This window comes from Sciurus carolinensis, chromosome 9, assembly GCF_902686445.1.
Source record: "Sciurus carolinensis chromosome 9, mSciCar1.2, whole genome shotgun sequence".
NCBI lineage: Eukaryota > Metazoa > Chordata > Mammalia > Rodentia > Sciuridae > Sciurus > Sciurus carolinensis.
The window spans coordinates 81,601,468-81,619,130 of record NC_062221.1 but is presented as its reverse complement, the minus strand read 5'-3'; positions in this window follow the sequence as shown (position 1 = coordinate 81,619,130).

The window sequence follows — 17,663 nt, the reverse complement described above, 5'->3', positions numbered from 1 at the left end:
GTAAATACCCAGAAATGGAACTGCTGAGTCATTTGGTAATTCTATTTTTGGTTTTTTGAGGAATCTCCACACAGTTTTCTGTACTAATGGCTGTACTAATTTACATTTCAACCAATAGTGCACAAGATTCCCTTTTCTCCACAATTTTATATTTCTGAATCAGACATCTTGATCCACAGATATTCTATCAAAGCTAGTATAATATTCTCTATCTCAGAAAAAAAGAAAAGAAAAACACCTCTACCCATCCAGTTGATTCGTAATTTGATCCATCCTAAAACACAAGTGACTCCCAAATACTATCCATAAGGCATTCCTGTCAATCTGTTAGTTATATTTCTAAAAATCTCCCCTTAGTTACTACCTTTCTCTGTCACACTATCATCTGCCCCTTGGATTTCTACAGTATCCTCTTCTAAATCTTATAGTCCATTCTCACTCACTTATCAGAATGCTGTTTTATTTAACTTTATAAAATTCAAACCATCAATCAAATATTCAAACTTAAAAAGCTAAATTGATCACTCAATTTTCACCTGGAATCAAAGAAAGTTAATAGAAGAGAAATCAATACATTTAAAATTTTTATTGAAATCTATAACATAGGCCTGTGTTTCCTAAAACATGGTCTGATGAAATACTCCCATAATATTCAAGAAGTGGGGGAAAATTGGGGACGTAGGAAATACTACCTCCTTGGGACTTCACATACACATTAATGTATGGTATTTGAGGACTCTGAGATGCCAGAGGGCAGAAACACCTTCACAACATTATTTAACTCACAGCCATGGAATATTTTTTATTTGTAACATTTGTTAATAAATGAAAGCATTTATAGATATGTTCTGGGAAATCCCTAAAACAGACCATTTCAGTCATGGACCTGAATCCACCCACAAATCTGAAAGCTGAAACTGGGAGACAGGAAGGCTCATCCTGCTCCGCCCTTCCTGGTTTGCAGGGATTTGCAGTAAGTGTTAATAGTGGTGCCACTGCCACTCCATCAGCAGGACCTTACTGCCAGCACCTCCACGTCCGCCCTGAAATCTGAAGGGAAGATAAGGCAGCTTTCATGAAAAGCGAGCAAAATGGAATCTCGACCATCTGGAATTGATGGAAAAGGAAACAAAGGACACGGACCTCCTGGCACCTTGGTTATGAAGAGGCAGATGTTGGGCTAAAGCTTTATCAGAAGAAATGAAAAGTCAGTCTGCAAGACAGAAAGAAAGAATAAATATGTAGGGTTCACTGCTTCATAATTAAGTCCAGAATCAGTGTGTGACAGGCCATTATTATTAATTAATACACTTATTGAGCCACAAGTAATGTTAATGGGACACCATCACAGACTCATGGTGGGTCACTAAAAAAAGACAGAGTGGGCATTTTGGAAGGACTTTTCATTCAATGTCTGTGTTTTTGAAAACGAAGTAATCAAGATACAAATTATCTAAGGATAACCAGTTTCAGGTGGCATTTAGTAAATTAAGCTTTGACTAATAAAATACACTTAATTCAGGAAAGTCAGTTTCGAGAAAGGCAATTGTAAAGGCTCATACACTGGAATCAAACAACAGAATGAGGAAGGGAAGTTTTTTTCTCAGTGTGAGCACGTTCCACTTAAGGAAATTCAGAAAGTGTCAGCAAATGATTTTGTGAGTGTGTCATAAGGCTGGAGAGTGAAGGGTAAAATGGTGGCCAACAAATGATAAATGAAGCGAATTGATATTTTCAGGGAAAGCTAAGAGCTGTGAAATTCAGAATGAATAAAAGATTGTTATAAATATTTTAAAGGGGAAAAGAGAACATGTAAGCTCCTTAATAAATTAGAACTCGTAAATCCATGATGGGTAAAATGCCAAGCCACTGAAATTGTTTTAATTGTCCTTCAGGTAAAAAAAATAAACAGAAGCTTTCCAGAGCAGTAAGGTACAAAATAAGAACTACATGATTCCTTGGGGCAGATGAGGGGACATGTTCAGTTACAGAAGAAGGTGATGCCCAGGAAGCAGGCAGGTGGCTGTGCTTAGTACAAAGTCCATTTCTCTAGATCCCTCAAAACTCTGATTTTCAATTATTGAAACTGATCCAGAGTTAACCACGCCTCCCCATAAACTATGTAGGGGAAGGGTTGGCTGAGCAAATTATCAGTGTAAACACAATTAAAGAAAGCTATTGTTTAAACAAATCTGGCAGGTACTTTGCTTGGCAACCCTTGGTTAGCCATTAGTCGGTGTTTACTAATTAAGCTACTCCTCTGCCACCTGCTCTCTTCTCTTCCCTCTCTCCCTTAGAGAGTGCATCTATTCTTGTGACATTCACCATCACCTCCTTGCTAATGACTTCAAACCTCATGTATCCATCTCTCAAGTCTTTCCAAGTGCTAAAATCACAATTTCAAAGTAAATCAAATCCTGTGTGCATAAAGTCTAATTCATTGTGTTCGCCCAGAAACCGCCCCCTGTCCTCACTTCCTTATCTTGGGCAATGCTACCATCTCTCTTCCAGCCATCCTGCCTTAATTTCTTGTAGCAATTTAAAGTTTACTCTTCTTTCATTTGAAAGATTTTATTTTTCTTGATGTATAGCATGTGCAATGAAAAAGGCTTGGACTAGAATCAGAAAAACTTCATGACCTTGGTCAGTAACATAAGCGAAATGTTGTTTATGGCCTCTGCTCATCCAACAGTCCCTGGAAATTAGAAACACTTCAGAAATATGTGATGGATGAAAGAGTAAGTTAATAGAAACAAAAAGGAAGAACTGAGGGATAGATTATCACAAAGATGAGTTCCCATTGTTGCCTCTTTTCTCTTTGCTGCATCTCACAACAGTGCTGAGAGAAGCAGATCAGGAGCAGTGACTGGAAGGAGATTGACCAATGATTTTGTGATAAACAGTTTATATGATCATAGAGTAGGTATTATTACCAACAAGTTTTAAAAAAGAATTTACATTTGAAGAAATGAGTAAAATTGGATAAAAAAACACTTCATTAGAAATTTCCACAGCTTGTCCAAATCCAAATCCAAAACAGTATTAAGGAAAAAAATTTTTCCCACAATTTTCCCACAATTTTTCCTACTACTTTCTTCATAGTAGCTGCCCAGCAAACAATTCTGGTAATTACAACTTACTGTAAGCACTTGAAGACAAGGGATACACTAACTTTAAAATATGCACATTTTATCGTGCTATACTATATCCTCTATGATCTATAGGGAAATTGTGTTTTATATTGCAGTTACTTTAATAATTCATTTGTAATTTTCCCCAATATTTCCAAATTGGCATATTATTAGGTGAGCTTAATAAGTCGAAAACGTGCGTTGTTCTTTTGTATCCAGGGCTAATTTCATTAAACATCTGCATCTAAATTACTAATTAGAAGAGTAGCTATCAGTTAAATAAATTGTTCTTTAAGTTGGAAACCTGAAACAATTCATAGGCAAATTACCAATTGAGTGATTATTGACTAAATATAGGCTTTGAGGAAATTATCTAATTTACAATATAAACCACAAGCAGCTTGAAAATGAGATGAATTAGAGAAACAGATGCCAAAAAAATTACAAGAGAGAAATGCAAATAAGTTGCACAATGTGTTAAAAAGAAAAGCAATTGTGGCAATTATCACTAGACAGAGTAATGTAAGTGGAGAGGACACTGCATATGGAGTCACAAACCTGAATTTGCAAACGGGTTGAACCATTTCCTGAATAAATAATATTGGAAAAATCACTTCTTTCACTAAATCTCAGATCTTTCATTGATAATATTTTTTTCATAATTTTTTAATTTGCTTTTTTATTTTTACAGACTGCATTTTGATTCATTGTACACAAATGGGATACAGCTTTTCATTTCTATGGTTGTGCACATTGTAGATTCATACCATTTGTATAATCATATATGTACATGGGGTAACGATGTCTGTCTCATTCCACCATCTTTCATACCCCTGCCCGCTCCTCTCTCTCATTTCTTTCTATGTAATCTAAAGTTCCTAAATTCTTCTCCTACCCTTCTCCCCCATCCCCATTATATATCATCATTCACTTATCAGGGAAAACATTCAGACTTTGGTTTTTTGGGATTGGCTTATTTCATTTCACAGGGTATTCCCCAATTCCATCCATTTATTTGCAAATGCCATAATATTATTCTTCTTTGTGGCTGAATAATATTCCATTAGTGTATATATACCACAGTTTATTTATCCATTCATCTGTTAAAGGGTATCTAGGGTGGTTCCACAATCAGCTATTGTGAATTGAGCTGCTATAAACATTGATGTGGCTATGTTACCTGATCTGCATTTCTGTCTATGTGCATATGCTATTTACCCTATTTACAACCATATAGAATAAAATTATAAATAAATATGATATATTAATAAAATTGCATATAAATTGAGCATGTTTGACTATAAAATGCAAAGGGATATTAAACAGTAAACATTAATATAAACATTAATCGAAAGGTTAGAACGTCTAGAAAAATTAATATTAAAGCTTTATTTATCAACAGGATCTTTGTAAAACAACCCAATCAAAAACAAGGAAATTTTTTCCAAAAAAATTATTGGAAAGTAATGAAATTAATGAATTGTGATATGTCCTAATCAACATTTTTGGAGCCTTGCTACCAATTTTTTGCAGGGAAATATTCAGTTTGATATGACTAAATAATGCATAGTTTGAAAACCATTTAAAGGACAGCTTTACATGGTGAGAAATACAAGTAAAATAGAATTCCATAACATAGTGGAAGCTGTAGAGTTGAGTTCAAGTTCTTTTTGACCTTCAGTTAATCTGAAAGAATATTGCAAGCTCTGTCCTCAAAGACAAGGAATACTCATGCAGCTAGCAAGAGAGAAATAAAAAACCTCTTTTGTGTGCAATGCCACAGCCAAGAACAGAGAACAGTCACCTCGGCCACTAAGTGAGGTGAGCTTCGATCCAAAAAGTAGAGAAATTAGAGGAAGTTTTTCTCATGATTCATCTCTGCTACATTTCTCATTATGAACCAATCCATTTAATCTCATAATTGCTTGAGTCTATTATTTTGAATATTTACTCTTTTAATTTAGGAGAAAGGGAGGACATCAACATCAATGTCTAGACTCCTCATCTACAGTCAACTTTTGAGATCCCAGTCATCCTTGAGACCTTTCCTTCATTTACTGACTAGCAAACACTCACGAGAATTAAATGGTGAGTGCAAAGCTCACAGTCATCTAATGTGTATAATATTTCTATTAGCCCTGGAAATCCCACAGATGCCTTAAAAACACTGCTTAAAATAATCTTAATAAAGGTTGTGCGTATTTTTTGTGTGCGAGAAAAATAAAGACAGGAAAATATTTTGCATTAGTAGAAATGTAGTTTGAATAATGTAACCACTTATTTCAAGTTTTTGTCTCAAACTTTATTCTAAATGGAAAAAGCCCTAGCAGCCACCTCAAGCATGGCTGAACATTATAATTTTGCACATATGGTTGGAACCAAATTAAGAGAGAAGAGCAACAAATGGCCAGTCTATGAAAGGCAAAAGGAAGGAAAAAGGACTTAGAAGGAGTTGATAAGAACAGAGGAGCAAGTTTTGACTAAAATCTCCCACACATCATAGTGAAGCAGCTGGTGATACCCTTTGTTTTTCTTCACAAGGAGAAGGCACATTTGCTCATTAAATCATCCAATAATGGCTTGGTTGCTACTTTTGAAAAAAATGAGCTGAAAGCAGAAGATGGATTCATGTGAAGCAAATAGCCTACCTGAGATTCTTTCCAAAATTCAAGTAGAAAGAAATATACTGGCAGAGGTAGAATATATGAACTAATTCAATGATTCATGACTTAAGACTTAAAAAATACAGTCTCTGGGCAGCACCACTTGCATAAATGAGCAGATCGGTTCTGTGACATTTTTGTAGGAAATGGTATCCCCTCCCATTTTAACTTTCATGCCAGGTCGTCTATTACAGTTTCCTGCTCATCTACCGTTTTCCACCTTGCTTGAACTGTGACTGGAAATCGCTAGCAGAGCTTTCTCCTTGTCTGATCATAGGAACCCCCAGTGATACTTGTTAAAAGCAAGGCTCCATTCCAAAACTACTCAATCAGATGCTTCCCCAGAGAAATTTTAATCCCAAGGTATGTTTTATTATCAGGAAACTGAGGCTCACTTCCTCTAAACATTTCTGTGACCCCCATCTGACCTTGATTGAGTATCCTGCTATTCCTTCTTCTAACACATATACCTCAAAGTGAGGGAATATATATATATATATATATATATATATATATATATAGTGTGTGTGTGTGTGTGTGTGTGTGTGTGATTTTAATTCATATTGCTTAAGTGTTCTTTAGGAATAATTTCAACACCATTCTCTTCTTACTATTTAATGTCAAATAATCTTAATATTAGAGTTATAAAGGTCTTTTTCTAATGGGCAGAATTGCAATATCATTAAAGATCAAATGGTCTACTCTTAACTCACATCCTTCAAACCATTTAGAGTAGGAAATGAAAAGCCACCTGCATAAGGAGGCCATTGATACACCTTGATTCTTCCTCTGCCTGGGGCAAGCAAAAGGTTCATGAGAAACCTATTCTATGTCATGAAATTAAATCAGGCGTGGCTGACTGAGTTTAAAGGTTTATAGAAAGAGTCTGACCAAAAATGATTTTAAAGCCAAACTACAGATTCCTGATACACAACCATACTACAAGAAACTATCTGCTTTACCATGGAAGTCTCTAAGGCAAGATAGTAATTATCTCTCCTACATTTACAGATTTCCAAGGACAGAAATTCTCTGGGATTACTGTTCCATTTTCTCTATGTCATAATTTTTCATATGTATAAGGAATATGTAATCTCTTACCAAAGTTGCAGTTCTATAGGTCTGTTCATTTGGATACATTGTCAGTATAAAGTTGATAATGAGGAATTTCAGGGGAAAAGGAGTAAAAATAACTACTAAGCCAAATGCCCAAATAAATTCTCCCTACAATGCTTCTTCAAAGTAATATTTAGCTTTGGCTTAAATATTTCAAGAGAGAAACAGTGTGCATCTGTTGCCATTTCTTCTCATAAGTTGGACAAGTTCATCTTCATATAACTTTTATCCATTACTCCTGATTTAACTCAGAGATCATCTAGAGAAAATTTGAACCTTTTTCCATATGACATCTCCTAGACATTGGCATCTAATCATTTTGAAGCTTCATAGTCACTGGTTAAATTTATCTGATAGTGTTGACTCTTCCTTATATGACAGCATGCTGCTTGCTACTTATTCACCCTTTGGTTTGTTTTTTTCTTGCAAATTGAGAAACCTAATTATACTCCAAGAGCACACCACATTCACTTTCCTCATCTATTGTACTGTGCATCTACTGAAGTATCTAAGATAGCAATTTTATTATGTCATCCAGATCACACTGTTGTCCCATATTGTGTTTGCCATGATACAAAATCATTTTTTAACATATCTCTGCTAAAGAAACATCTCCCACATTTTGTACTATGAGTCCAGAAATAAGCTTTCAGATTTCTCTCAGGTTTCATTTGGATAAATTTGGCCCATTATTTCAGTCTACAAAGCTTAAATTGGTGCTGGTCTTTCACTCAGTATATTTACCATTACTCTTATCCTTGGGTAATCTAAAATCTATCTTCTATCTTAAACTATCTTCTATATTTTCACATATTAAGAACTCTGACAATATAGGACTATAGAATACCACTAGAAGTCTCATAGCAGGATAATTTGGAGCCCTTTGGAGCGTTCTTCAAATAATTGCAAATCTAATTGTACTATCACTAAGGTAACTATTGCTCAGTCTCTATTTCTCCATCATGTCCAGAAGATTACCATGAGAGTCCTATGATTAGAGAAAATTTGAAGAATCAGAAAAAAAAAACTTATGATTTCTAGAAATTTCTGAATAACTCAATACCTTCAAGCAGGATTTTGAAAAACTCAAATTGCACTGACTGTATACTACAGATGAATATTTAATATTTATTCAAATTCCTTGCAAAACTGTAAATATTTTGGAGAATAAATCCAGTTCAGTGTCCTTTGTTTATCAAAGAAATAGACAACTTTCTTTATAAGAGAAGAATGTGAAGCCTACATAAACATGAAGCATTGAAAGCAGAAACAGGTTATGGGTAATTATCAGCAGATCAGAGACTTTTGAAAGTTAATATTGTGTCCTTTCCAAATCTGTGGCATGACTTCTATGCATTAGCAGGTAACCAAAAGCAGGAGTTCTAGATAAAATTTAGAGCAAAATATTTCATCATTTTCCTAAGAGAAGATCTGATACGCACTCATACCTGAGGGGAACAAATTTGGCTGGCAGTGAGTAGAGCACCAGGCAGCTGGAAAAACTAAGGATTCCTTCAGAAGGGTCTCTCTTGGCACTCAAGTTCCCAAATTCCAGCTGACTTTGAAGATTTCTCAAGTTCCTCAGAATCTGGGACTCCAATTCAGAATGCCAAAGCCAGTTCATCCATTATTCAGCATTACTTCACACCAAATTTCTAAATTAGCGGCTGACCTGGAAAAAGAAAAGGCTGGCTCCTTTAAATCTGAGGAGTTGTACAGTAATGTGGTGGAAGGTAACACAATGTGACAGATCAAAGGAAGGGCACCAGTCAAGATTTCCAAACTCAATTTGAGATTTTTTTTTTAACCCACACATTAAAAAAATCTAGTTGCCAACCATTCCTAAATACCCCCATATCCACCTGTCGAAATAATAATTGTCCAGGGAAAAATGGTTGTAAATTCCCACCATGCTCTCTAATACAAAGTACGACATTCCCCTGATGACTTACTGTGGACAAGAGCTCAGTTACTATAATTTGGGTTTCTGGAGAAGGAGGTTTTATTGAGAGAAATGAAAAATGAGACTAGACCAAGATAATCCCATGGTGTGTATATCCCATTTCTTTCTTTTTCTCCTAGGAAGTGTGTTTTAAGGAAATCTAATAGTTATATAACCGATGCCATTAAGTAGTTTTCAGCTGGATCTGTTTTTATGACAGGGTCATGCTCAGTCTGTAGCAGCACAAGTAATGAGTGAAATGCAAATGTTGAAAGTGTTTGCTGTTGCAAGTCAAAGAGAATCTATTTACAGAGAAGAGCCGCCGGACTGTGGAGCTGCAGGAGAGGGCTCCCCGAGACTGTCCAACCTAAGATTGCTGTTGTCAGTTTAAATAATAGGACCACACACAACCCTGTTAATTGCCAGAAGGCAGGTCTGAGAGGTACTTTTAATTAGGATGAATAGATTTCTATTCGAATTTTTAAGTTTTCTGTGAGGGCTTCCATTGTCTTCTCTGAAGCTGGTTCATTTAGGAGCCAGGTTTGAATGTTGTGTGTGGTGAATGTAAATGATCTCAAACTGAGGGACCTCTGCAGACAGACCCAGGTAGTCTTATTACCAATGCTAATAACACTCTGCTTGTCAAGTGCTGGGCTGCATGTATCCCAGGTTTTGACATCTCTGCATTTCTGCACATTGTATACAGATGTGCTGAGGGTCTTAACTCACAGGGAGAATAGCAACCTGAATTAACAGCAAGGCAGAAAGTTATGTGCACTCTGCAGTAAACATAGTGCTATATGTTGTGAACACCAGTGGAAATGTCCACTGCCTCCCTCCAACACACTAGGGACCATATGAATGAATAAATCACAAGAAGTCAGATGGAGAATCGGCTCAGGAGTTTAAGGGGTGTAAATAATAAATTTAGCCAGTGATGAAAATAAAGCAGACCCAATGAAGTCTTTCTTATAGGAGCCTGTTAGATTTTTTTCCAAATGTGTGAATGAATAAATAACCATAGGAAATAAATGGTGAGTTTTTGTTATCAGGCAAAATCAAACTATAAATAATATAAAGTTTTCTTTTACACATGAAATCAGTTTCACCCAGTTAACCACCTAGATTGCCATAACATGATTAAGGACATTATATTTCTAGCATAATACTAGTTAGAATGGGTGCTACCAAAAATATGTACAATAGGATCTTTGTCTTTGAGGGCCTTATAAATTTCATTTAAACTACATATATTGACAAAGTAGTAGTAGGAAAACAATGGTGTGGGTTCTGGGACAAAGGAAAAGATGAAGAGAGTGTTAGGAACCTTCTTCCTCTTAGTGCCCCCCTGGTGAAGAAAACACGAGTGAGCACAACTCAACTCAAAGAGCCTGAGGTTAGGCAAGGGGTGGCCCTTCTGGGGTGGGGCAGATTCTGTCTAGCAACACATCAGGTTTCAAATCATGGCTCTGCTTCTCACTACCCAATTCCTTGAACATGTTTGAAATAATGACGATAAAACTCAACGGCTAAAATGTTGTGAGAGTAAGGTAAAGCAATATACATAAAAATATATAGAAAAGATCTTCTCTCATGGTTATATATCCAGAAATGACAATTAATATTTTAATTAATATGTTATTAACGGGAAACTAGATGACAGCAATGCCCTTTGATACAAAGGGCTACTGACCATCAAAAGAGATTATACAGAAAGTAATTATTTTTCAGTGATAGAATATGAATTTTGATGACTTATTAATTAGTACACATGTATATTTTATTTTATATATACATTTATATACATGTGTATACATTTTATTATATATGTGTATATATATTGTGTGTGCACATATATATACACACACACACACATGTATATACTGAGAAATGTCTAATGTAGGAATTTTGGGTAGGTTTAGTAATATTGTTTCTTTTTCAAGTTCAAAATAAACTAAAAGTAAAACATGGAGGACAGAAGGATAAAGATCAAAATATTACCTCTCTTAATGGCATTGCTAAGGAATATAGCAATAAGAGGTTCCCTAACTTTGGACCAGAATTAACCCTGAATTAGTCACTGATAATGATGGGAATTCACAACCCAGGGGAGGAGAAAACATCCTGAAGGCAGGATTCTTATCCAAAGAGAAGACTGGAAGAGATTGAACCACACATCTTCAGTACCTTTCCCTAATTTCACAGATAAGATCAAAGTCACTCCTTAACCACAATAAGAATGAATGAGGGGAGGCAGAAAGAGATGAAAAATTTTGCTCTAGTGTAGCATCTCTCAAGGTTTGAGCCTTGAGTTCCGTTCATGAGTCCACAAATCAAAACTATTTCATAATAATAATAAGATGCTATTTGCATTTTCCAGACTCATTCTCTCCTAGACAACACAATGGTTTACAGAAGACAAGGAGACTCCAGTTGTGTTCTATTAAGGCAGACCTTAGAGACTTGCAAAAATTTAAGCAGGGCCATCTTATCCATTTTTGGATTTTGGAAAATAAGTTCTTTGTGGAGAGAGAGTGGACCGGGGGGTGGGGAAAGAAGGAAGGGAGAGAAAAAGAAATGTAATAGGATCGTGTTGCTATTTTGAAGAAATAAACTTTTAAAAATGTTTTCTGAGTTATTTTTAATATGAAAAATATACATAGATAAGATTCAAATAAGTAAAAGATCTCTGAACATGAGGACATTATATTAAGTGAAGCAAACCAAGCACAGAAAGACAAATAATGCATGATTTCATTTACATGTGGAAACTGAAAAAGAAAAGGAACTCATAAGTAGAGAATAAAATAGTAGTTAACAGGAGCTTGGAGAGATGTTTGTCAAAGAACACAAACTTTCAGTGAGACAAGAGGAATAAGTTCAAGGGATCCATTGTGCATAGTGATGACTATAGTTAATGCCAATATGTTGTATAATAGAAAAAAAATCCATTACACATACAAGCATGGAACTATTTGTGGGCTCTCTATAAATCATCACTGGTCTTATTATTGATTCTAATGCCAGCACTACACTAGCTTAACTATTGAATCTTAATAGTCAGTCTTAAAGACAAAGTATATTTCCTCCAAGACTGTTCTTATTGCACAAGATTTTGTTTTTTATTCCAGGTCCTTTGCATATCTAAAAATTTTTTTAATTTGGCTGATTAACTTTATTTCAAAATAAAGGTTTGCTGGAAGTATTCTTAGACTTTCAGGCAATATTGACTAATAGCACTAGTTTACCTTCCTACAAACAAATAAATATATGTATAAAGTGTAAGATAAAAACTCAAGATATTGAGCAACAAAAGCAATGAAGAACAGTGATCCCTAAGAAGTTATAAATAAATGAGGAAAACTCTGTTTCCTAGCTTAATACCTTGAAAGAGTGTCTAGGCCATAATGAAAGGCAAGGAACCCAGAGTGGAGTGGGATTGCCTTCATTGAGAAAATGGACCTGAGAATTAAAGACAGATCAGATAGACAAGGCAGAATACTGGAGAGATACACAGAGAGAGAACCCTGAGATCTGCAGAGGGTTCCCTTCAAGTATTCTACAGAGTACTTACAAGTGTACACATGCAAGGAAGCTAAAAATAGCTGGAGAAACTTTACACCAAAAGATAAACAGAACAATCTCAGAATTCATGTAAGAATGATAGTAATCCCTCTTCCCACCAGTCAGGCTTGAAAATTTTCATGGGGATATTAAATAGAGTGAGATTTGATACAAATTCCAGCACCCCAATATGAATGTAACTGAAATACCAAAAGGAAAAAAAGAAAGTAAGAGAAAAATATTCTTAGAAATATGGCCAACAAAGAAATTCACCAGACCGAGCAGCTCAATGAACTCAAAATAAAACATGAAGAAAAAAGTACAACTAGACACACATAAAACAAACTGATCAAATACAATGATAAAGAGAAAATTTTTTTAATCAGCATGTTTTAGTTACCTTTCTATTGCCATGACCAAAATACATGACAAGGACAATTTAAAGGAGGAAAATTTTATTTTGGATTATGGTTTCAGAGTCCAAGGTTGGTGGACTCCATTGCATTGGGCCCAAGGTGAGACAGAACATGGAGGGAGAAGGGCATGATAGAGGAGTGCCATCCCATTCATGGCAAACAGGAAGCAGAGGGAGAAAGGAGAAGGGGCCAAAGGGAACCAGAACCATCTAGGCCATGGCCCCAGTAACCTAACTCACATCCCCTGCCTACTGTTACCACTCCCTCAGTCCATTCAAACTGGGGCGGACTGATGAGGTTACAGTCCTCATAATCCAATCACACAGGAGCCTATGGGGGCGTCTTATATTCAAGCCATAACAAGTACCTCTCTCTAGAAAGGGTTGGCTTTGTCACTGGAGGCAGTCACCTTGACCATCCTCTGATACTAATCTCTGCCTTTCCTGTAAGGTCTTCCAACATTCCAGTTGGCCTCTTTCCCCTTCCTCCCCACCCCCTCCCCACTCATCTACTCATACTCTCTCCCTGCATACACAGTTTTTTCAGGATCAACCAGAATTTGGGCAATGTTTATACACAGATTGGACCTCTATGATCACTTCCTTTTCTAGGATTTTCCTCCCTAACTTTCTACTACTCAGGCAGCTTCGGATGCCATCCTTAAGCTCCTCCAGCCACTGTGATTGCATCCGCTTGGATTGTATCCATCCCATGGCACTTGGGAGCCTTTGTGTGAAAAGTCATAGAAGAGTCAAACTCACCTAGTTGGTCCCTCTCTTTCAAAGATTAACCACAGTTTGTCTCCTTCCTTTGCTTTCAGTTGTATGTTTGCTTTTTGTTTGTTTGTTGTTGTTTTTAGATTTTGTTGAAAGGTTATCATTGTCTCTCAGAAGGATAGTCCAATAAAAGCTCTTGTGCCATTACTGAAAGCAAAACCACTCCAATATGTTTTAAATTTGTAAAAGCCTAACATTTTTACCATAAGACTGACACAGGAGGACCCAGAAGTGGTTTCTTTTATTTTTCTTTTTCCTTCAAGCTTAAATTTTATGAATTATGCATATAGAAACTTTAGTTATGACCTACTAATCTCATTTATGTTCCACTATTCACTCAAAACTGTTTATTAAAAATCATATGCCAGGCACTTCAGTAAGCACTGGGGATTTAACAGTGAATCATATAAAGCCATGGTCTATAGATACGATATTTAGGGATAATTATGTTCAATTTTAATTTTGGAAAAAAATATTTAGAAAACATTAATACAAATAAGGAGTGATCAGATGACAGGAAAGGTGGAAACATTTATATCAAATAATTAGAGAAGGGCTGGGGAGATAGCTCAGTTGGTAGAGTGCTTGCCTTGTAAGCACAAGGCCCTAGGTTCGATCCCCAGTACAGCAAAAAAAAAAAAAAAAATTAGAGAAGACCTTTATGAATAACTGATGGATAGTTAAACCTAGATCTCAGTGATCAGATAGAAGCAGCTATAAGAAATTTGCAATCATGGCAATATTGACATTTTAAGCCAAATAATTCTTGGAGAGGAGATGACTGTAGCACTCACTGTGGAATATTTAGCAGCATTTTTACCCTCACCCATTTGATGCCAACACACCCCACCCTCTACTGATGAAAAAGCCTGAAAATACTGCCAACAGTCTCTGGGGAGGAAAGTCCCTCCTGGGGTCCATTGACCTAGATGAAGAACATTCCCAGTACAAGGTAAACCCAGAGCAAAGATTTTGATTTAGGAACAAGTTCAGGAAGCAAAGAATGAGAAGGTGGTGGTGGAGGAGGAGGAGGAGGAGGGAGCAGAGGAATAGGAGGAAAGAAGAATAAGAAAAAAGCCAGTGAAGCCGACCACTAGTGAGTGAGGAGAAACACAGTCAAAATAGGCTCAGAAACACAAGGAGAAATCATATAATCACTTAGATTAAAATAAAGAGGAAATGCAATATTTATTTACTATTTCTTAAATTTAATTAATTTAATTGTTATTGTTATAAATATTTCACTAAATACAGTATGTATGTAGTTCAATCATATACATTTGTATCCATATGGAATTAAATGTCCTTACTGATGAAACATTGTGAATTGTTTTAGCATTCAAGAAGACATAGCCTAAAGGCAGGAAGTTATAGTACAAAATCAAGAAAGCCAGGATACAGGCATTTGCCCCATTTTCTTTGAATGACTCCTGTCTGACATAGAAAACCCCACATGGATTACTCAAAGAGCAGCACATGATGACAAATTCTCCTCAGCCAAGAACCCAAGGATCATTACCTTGGATAACACAGGATCACACTTTAACATGAAGGCAGATTCAGAAAAGTCAAATTAGGATCTAAATAGGTATTTGATAGACATTATATAAGAACATATTTTAATTTTTAAATTTCAAGAAGAATAATGAAATGAGTTAAAAGAAGGTAAGAATAATCTATACTATTTAAATCTGGAAATAATTTCAAATTCTACTCACTCCTATACAATAAAGTCCCAGTTTGTTCTCTTTTGCCTTATACTACTGATAGCTGTCTTCAGGAACAGGATTCTTTGATTAAGAAAGAAATTCTACTTTTGAGGAAATATTGGTAGATTGCAAGATATTATTTTGAAGTTAACCCATTCCATGACAAATTTCATTCCTTGCTTCTAACTCTATGATAAGATTTCAAGTTCAAGTAATGTAGATATCAGTGCATTTTCTCATCTGTTTAATGTAAAGAATTTATTTTAGAATGCTGAAATGTTAATATAGCAATTCTATGGATATGTTCCAGCATGTAGGGTAACAAGATATCCTTTCAAATCCCTTTATCTTACATGTAAAAGATGACGTGGGTTTTTCCATGTCTGTAGTGGTATTAAGATGTCAGTCAGCATCGAATGCTATTTTAAATTTCTAGTATCCATTTTCTGTCTTGAATTCTTTTAATGCTATATATTTAAGTTGCACCTGAACATCTTCTAATCTTATAAGCTTATGATAGACTGGAAAGAAATACCATACATTTATTGCCTCATCATAGTATTTGATTTGGTAAAAATACAAAAGGCACAAAAGATGACTCTTGCAGTTTAGGCACTTAAATGTGTTCAAATGAATGAATGAGTAGTGTCTCACAGCTGCAATGGATGGCAGACTATCCAGTTTAACCATCTCAATTTATCAAAAAAGAAAGAAAGAAAGAAGGAAAGGAAGAAAGAAAGAAAGTGAGGGAGGAAGAGGAAGAGGGAGGGAGGGAGAGAGGGAGGAAGGAAGGAAGAAAGAAAGAAAAAAAAAAGAAAGATAAAGCTTAAGGACAAACTCTTTTTTTTTTTTTTTTGGTACCAGGGATTGAACCCAGGGGCATGTAACCACTGAGCCACATAACCACTCCTCCCTTTTTTTCTGTATATTATTTAGAGACAGAGAGACAGGGTCTCACTGAGTTGCTTAGGTCCTTGCTAAGTTTCTGAGACTGGCTTTGAACTCATGATCCTACTGCCTCAGTCTCCCAAACTGCTAGGATTACATTTAAGGCCAAAATATTTGATCAAAAGAAATGAATTTCCCAAAGCATTCTTAATATATGGAAGTCAAAAAAATGAATGTGATAACATTCTCTGACTGCTCTTGATTAAATTAATTATGTTAACAGTTATATCCAACTATTCGCATATACCCATTCATCGAGTGATTTATTCATCTTTTTTTTTTAAATTATTGAGCACTCCCTAAGTATAAAGTATGGCCCTAGGTACTGTGGATACAGAAGAGAACTAGATATAATCTCCATGCTTCAGGAACTTAGAATCTGGCAGAGATTTAATTTATATATACATATGTATGTATGATATATATATATATATCAATTAAAGGATAAGACATGGTATAGCCTAATAGGAACACTTTTATGAGCTACCAGAAGGATACATGGGTTCTACCTGAACAAAAAACAAAATCTAAAACAGAAACAGTGTTGGAGAGGAGTGGATGACTATTTCCTGCTTCTCAAAGGTAAACTTTTTTTTTTAACTGAGGATTTAACCCAGGAGGCATTTTACCATTCAGTTACTTTCCCAGTCCTTTTTATTTTTTGAGATAGGGTCTTGCTTCGTTGCTGAGGTTGGACTTCAACTTGCAATTCTCTTGCCTCAACCTCCAGAGTTGCTGGGATTACAAATGTGTACAACTGCACTCAGCTGAGTATGTGAATTTTTGTTGAGTCTCAAGGTTAAATAAGAGTTTGATAGACTAAAACATGAAAATATTCTAGTCAGAGGAATGTACATGGACAAGCCCTCAGTGGAAAGCTCAGAACATATTTGAAGACCATGGAGCATGTGCTGAGGAGTGGCAGCCTGGAGGACAAACATAAGCATCAAAGCTAGGTTGTAGAGAACCTTGTAAAGAGCCAAACTTTAGAAAGAGTGTAAACTTCAAAGGATATTTCAGCAGTGGAAGAGATCACTGTTTTTAAAAGATATCACTTGGCAGTAAGAAGGATGGATTTGAGATAGTAGAGAAACAGAGGGAGAGAAGAGTCAAGTTAATGCAGAAGCCCAAACAGCAGATGATGAGGGTCTGGACTAAGACAGACCCTGGATAGAGAAGAAAAACAGCCCTCACAGATGATTGAGTTGATCAAAGAAACAAGAGGGAGAAGAAGGGTGTTGAGGGATGAGAGATCTTTGGGAAAACTAATGGGACTAATTTTCTTTGATGTTTCTCCCCCCCCCCCCCCCCCCCCCCAGTGCTGGGAATTGAATCTAGGGGCTTCATGTGTGCTAGACAGGCAACCCACCCACTGAGCTACATGACAGCCCTTTGCTG